This window comes from Adelges cooleyi, unplaced genomic scaffold (assembly GCF_023614345.1).
Source record: "Adelges cooleyi isolate 19-005CV unplaced genomic scaffold, UGA_ACOO_1.1 ACOO_flye_CR_arks_rails_tigmint_CR_PRNA_108, whole genome shotgun sequence".
Taxonomy (NCBI): domain Eukaryota; kingdom Metazoa; phylum Arthropoda; class Insecta; order Hemiptera; family Adelgidae; genus Adelges; species Adelges cooleyi.
The window spans coordinates 10482221-10488471 of NW_026095761.1; the positions used below are offsets into that span (position 1 = coordinate 10482221).

Below are 6251 nucleotides of genomic sequence, written 5' to 3' on the forward strand. Positions count from 1 at the left end.
CCACTTCAAAATTCATTTAATTATGATTATACATAAATGTATAACATAATTATTCTATATAGTAGGTATAATCTATTAATATAAATAAATAAAAAAATCAATTAGCAATGTAGAATGTAGCCTGTAGGCGACAGACGTTTACCAACGTCTTATTGCTATTAGAAACTAATAAATAATAATTATGTAAATATTTATTAATTGTCAAATTATTATTGTGAAATTATTTTACAATTGCGTCTAAATTAAAAAAAAATGTTTAGGGGCGGCAATATAATGTAATGTAGCACTCGAGGAATGCAACTATACAACTTATAAAATATGAAGCTTTACTTAAATAGGTTTGAAGGTCTGATTTCTAATATTTTATTACATCTTTCTAAAAATAGTGATTTCGAACAGATAAAGGCTTAGCGCACTGTTGTAAGTTATGTAAAGCGGACAATTGTAGAGAAATTGTCAATAAGTACATAAACAAGATATTGAAATTCTGTATAGTGGCGAAGATTGATGGATTTACAGAGAGTAACTATTGGCGAAAACTGTACGTGTATATTATGCTATATTTAAGTTTTTTTATTTTAACCAACGACAGTATTTTTTACAAGGCTCTTCACACGAGTTAATAACGATCATTTACCTATTTCGATATTTTATAATACTAAACATGTATAAAACACCTTTCAAGACCTTTTTTTATCATTTATAATAAATAAAATTTGCGACGTTAGCGCACGCGGCCATTAGATACCAACAAAGTTGCCGGGTGACATTTAACGATAGGCTTTTATTAAAGTAAATGTATTAAAAACCAAATGGTCGTTAAAAGAGGACAGTATGTCTTCAACAATGGGTTAAATATATAACTATATTTATATAGTATAATAGAGTGACTACAATGTCGCTATATTACCTCGACAATTCGCCGGTGTAAAATTTTCTGCACTTAAAACGTTATACGGTTTGTTTTTATTTTATTACTTTCTGCGTCATTTAACACTCGGCGTAAACAACGTTACGTTAATGTCTCAATATATATTTAATTCCGTTAAAATTAAAACGTTTTATAAGTTTTGTAAAACGATGGAGCGCCACATTAGCGGTTTATTACACGATTAATTACCGCCCGTAGACTGGAAGTAATATCGTACAACTTTGGGACACAATGAATTGCAAATTGAAACCGAACGGCCGAGGAAAAATATACAATAGATACACTTACTGGGTGTATGTTGGCAGAGATTGAATACCACCTACTAGCGTTACTAAAATTGCATGAAAATGGAATACATGTTCATTAACCTTGTAAATTTGATAACGTTATTACCTACACTTTTGTCACGTATGTGGGTATTTTGAGCGGAAGGCAAGACACATACTAATTGTGTGTATGTAAATTACTCGTATAATCGTATAATATGCACAGTCAACCGTGGCAATGTCTTAAATTGCAAATTCAAATCAAACGATTTAACGTAGAACACATGAATGAATGACGCCGCAATGAGAGATGTTCAGTCAGGTTGCAGCTGATGTCGTCGGTAGGCTGCGAAGAAAAAATATGGCAAATCGATCAGATAAGACATATCAAGTCCATGGCAGCTATAATATATAACTGTAATTGAAAACGTGTAACAATGTGCGATTTTTTTTTTTTTTAATAGCCGTTATGTAAGACAAGAAGTACAAAATTGTAAAATATCATAGTTATCAGAGTTTTGCCATCAGCAATTAGTACATGCCGATCGCGACATATTATTATATAGGTAATAAGAAATGACGGATAAGATTTTTTCTACTTAAATGTTATTAACTACTTTGGCCGAACGTGGTCAAGCAATAGTAATATTTTTACTGGAATGGCAACCGACGAAGCATTCATTTTGAACGAACGATAACTAACACATGTACCTATACTTGTTTTACGCGCAGAAAGAATTTTGAGTGCAAAAAATCATGCACCTAAAAACTATTGTTTAAAAAAAAAATTAACAATCAACAAATCGTTCCGGTCTATATAAAATTAAATTTCTTATTATAGCTCTGTTGCTTAAAATCGTTTTTAATTGACAGTACCGCCTACCGAGTAAGTACATCTTGTAAATTAAAAAAATAAGTATGAAAAAGTTGTATAGTTAGAGTTAGAGTTTTATTAAGGAAAAGGACTTAGCTGACCCATTTCTTTTATATGGAATTGTTTGGTGGAGAATTGCACATACCTATTATATACTTCGATTTTCGCTAACGAAGTGATAAATATAGTTTTTCAAATCAACTAAAAAGCATAATCTTAGGTTAAAGTTTCTTAAAAAAAAATAGTAGTAATTCTGATCAGATCAGTTCTTACACAAATTGTACATATATATTAGGTTTACTTTTATATTTTATCACCACTAAACAGATTCTCTGGAACAACATTGTGAAAAATTCTATCATTTGGTCAAACATTAAAGTTTTGTTCGTCATAAGTACAAATTGAATGTAGTGTCGGTACATCCTTTGCAAATCGCTTAGACGTAGGTTCGTTTGACAAAGGTTTGTGGTCATAATATGTGGCTTTTCATCTCTGTTCTGTTATTTTCTTTTTTTTTTCGTGGAACACAATGCAGGCAACATTTTCGCATTTTGCTCTTTGTCCACAAACGTGCGGGCAAGAGTAACAAAGAAGCAATAGCTCGTGTTCGTATGGTGTTGATAACGATGACGGCATTAACCTGGATCGCAGAGGGTGGAGGGAGGATGGGTGGGTAATCGTGTATATACCGTGTACTACACTTGTGCATCAAATCGATTTTGCAGTGTGCGAATTGACGAAAAAGAAATTGTGGTGTTGCATTTTTCAAACTGCGACGATGAACCATTCGATTTTATGATCCGCTTATGAAAGTAAAGCACATCGATAATATTTATAATTTATTACACAACGCTTGTCCGGGCCAGTACCAAAGTCTAAATTCCAGACTTTCACGCTAGCGTTGAAACGATTTTACTGTGCCAAATTCATCGGGGAGAATATTAAGAGGGCGTCGCACCGGTGATTTTCAGTGGTAAAAACATGTTTAAGCAGACTGAAAATAACTCGCTTAATTTTGGTTTTAAAGTAAAAGCAACCGTTATAAAATGTAAAGAAAACAATATTCCGGAGGGCAAGACGGTGCGTTTTTTAAAAAAAATTAATTTTTTGAAAAGTTACAGTCATTTAAAAATGTTAAAATAGTCGTTATTTCTAAACTATGTATTGAGCGTTATACTTAGAATAATGAAAAAAACGCACCATCTTGCCGTCCAAAATATTATTCTCTTTTAATTTTATAATGAGTGCTTTTACTCTAAATCCAAAATCAAGCGAGTTATTTTCAGTTTGCTTAAACAAGTTGAGATGAAAAAACATTTTTAAATCGCTTTCAAGGATGCCGTGATAGTCCAAAATAGAGTCCTAGTTATTGAACCAATAACTATTATACATCACAGTTTAACCTTTAAATTAAGATTTTGTAAAAAAATTGCCTATACTTTTTCCTTAAAAAATGGGCGGTGCGACGCCCTCTTAAAGGTGGTGTTAAGGATAGTTTAAGCCCGCGCTCGCGGTATATTTTAGAGATACAAAATACACAAACCTACGTGTAGCATAAAGATATATAATATATTGTGTAGCGCCGTCGTGTGAGAACTGCCACCAACACAGTATCCATTCAATTTGGCCGTCCGACCACGGTTGCCGTTCAACGCAAATCGTGACCAGTATTCGGGCAGTCGTCGGTGAACATCCGGCTATCGCGCATACATAAATACACACTCAGGTAATAGGTGGTTTTTTTAACATCACGTTTTAGCACAGTTTTCCGGTTGCCATTGGCGGACAAGTTGATTTTTCATTCGCCGCGGTCTAAATTAATTGAACAGAAGAACAACAACGATGTGGTGGAGGACGGGTGGGCGCGGTGTGATTACCATAAGAATGTCGGCTCGGCAGAGGAGGACGAAAGCGACCGGGAGACGTGTCCAAGTGGTTCATTAGGTATCGCCATTTACACGAGTCTGTGAACAAACCCGATAAATCAGGCTTCTAATTAAAAACGAGGGCTGTTCGCTTATAAAATAATATAACCTCGGCTACCCTCGCCCGTAAATTATATGCCAGCAGACTCCCCGCACAATGTAATATTATTAAAACGTAAGCGCTGTTGTTTAACGCACACCACGGTACCCACCAGTGTCGATTGAACCGCGTACGATTTTTATAACAACCGCGGTGAAGGTGAATGGTTTTTTACTTTGGAAATCATTTGGCGTCGACGGAACATGTTTAGCTTTACCTCGCAAAACCTGAATAAAAGACGACTTCGGTTGAAATGGTGGCTTGGCGGCGAAAGAAAATTATATTAAAATGTATGTTAATTGCAAACACAATATAATAATAAATAAATAATAGGTAATAATTATTATTTAATATGAATCGCTGCAAGCAAAAAGGGCATTTGATCAAAAACGTGATTATTAAAGATTCGTTATCACTTAACTTAGACGCATCGATTCATGTTAAAAAAAAATTTAGTCCCATTACCAGAAGTTACTAAGAAAATTACATAATTTTTGTAAACAGGGTCTAAATCCACTATACTTAAATTCTAATAATCTGGACTGCATTTGAAAATAATAATATTGTTTTACAGAATGTAATTTTACTGTTAAATATCTATTAACTTTAATAAAGCCCTTATATGTTATTATGCTATTTGAAACATACTAAACGTTTTTTTCATTTTTCCAAAAGTTTAAAGTTAAGGTCCTTTTTGCATGAAGCGATTCATATTTAAAACCTTTTCAAGTTTAATTACTTGTAAAAAAAAAGCTTCGCAAGAACTTTAGATTAAATTTCAGACAATAGTTTGATAGCGTCCTAACTTAGTCTTCTAATTATATAAAATATAAGAGTGTGTAGGACATCACAAAATATTCGATTTGGCTTGACTTTTTTTTTTTAAATGTCAGAACTTGAAATTTTTATTTGGTCTCGATCTTATTTATTTATTAATAAATAAGATATACACATATTTTAATTTTTTAAGAGAGTTCTTAACTGTACTCATATTATACGTATTTAAATTATGTTTGTTATACCTGCACATAATTTAATACACATACTTGCCATATTTAAATGTTGTGTTATAGCTAAGCGCTATAATATGTATTAAAACCTAAAATCATGTGTTAAAAAGTATCACAAATCGGAAAATATTTAAAACAAAAAACCAATAGGTGTTAAATATATCAATTATTCATTTAAATGAAAGAAACAGATTAAAATATCTTTGATAAAAAATGCAAAAATTTGTTTGGAGGTGCTGGGATTTGAACCCAGGACTTTCAGCATGCGAAGCAGACACTCTACCACTGAGTTACACCCCCAGATGTGATTGATGCTCGATTTGTGTGTATTTAAGTTAAGTTTCAGTTAAGTATAGTTATGGTTACTATAATTATCCAATATTTAAGAACTTAAGAATTACCATATTAAAAAACAATAGGTAGCCTATTTAATACACAAACACATTTTAACGTTTTACGTCAGTGTCAATGTACACAATTCATATATTTTATTAAAAACAAAATAGTAATAAACATTATTTACCTATATAAGTACAATAATTGAGAAGTATTGAACTACGCTTAATATCTATTAAGCTTTAATTGCCACAACTATATTATTATTGTATGAATTTTTATCAGACTTTTAGAACTTAAATATATACCTACCACAAGTACCTAAAAACAGTTTAGATACCTATGCGTGATAATATAATTACTTATAGGTTATGTGTTTAGTGTAATGTTTGCATAGGCCATAGAATCTAAAATATATATTGTTTAGTAATAGGTAGACATAAGTCCACTCAATTTAGCCATTTTATAATTATCTGGGGGTGTAACTCAGTGGTAGAGTGTCTGCTTCGCATGCTGAAAGTCCTGGGTTCAAATCCCAGCACCTCCAACATAAATTTTTGCACTCCTAATAATACATTTGTTTGCCAATTTTTATTGCCTGTACGCCATATACATTTATGATGTATAATTTTTTATTATACATACACAATTAACAACCGTTATTGTTTTTTTTATTTTTGACACAACAGCTAATAATTATTTACCTTTACCTACTCAAGTGATTACAGCGAGACTGTCATGCCGTAGTCCGTAATTTTCTATCTTGAGAATAATATTATTATTATGGATTAGGTAAATTATAATAGAAA

At 32.1% G+C, this 6251-nt stretch overlaps 2 non-coding genes across 2 annotated transcripts; one reads left to right on the forward strand and one right to left on the reverse strand.

Moving 5' to 3' along the window:
• Positions 1 to 5334: 5334 nt before the first annotated feature.
• On the reverse strand, positions 5335 to 5406 carry Trnaa-cgc (transfer RNA alanine (anticodon CGC)). Its single transcript has one exon. It is a non-coding gene; the product is annotated as a tRNA-Ala (tRNA).
• A 511-nt stretch (positions 5407 to 5917) lies between these two features.
• On the forward strand, positions 5918 to 5989 carry Trnaa-cgc (transfer RNA alanine (anticodon CGC)). Its single transcript has one exon. It is a non-coding gene; the product is annotated as a tRNA-Ala (tRNA).
• Positions 5990 to 6251: the final 262 nt, after the last annotated feature.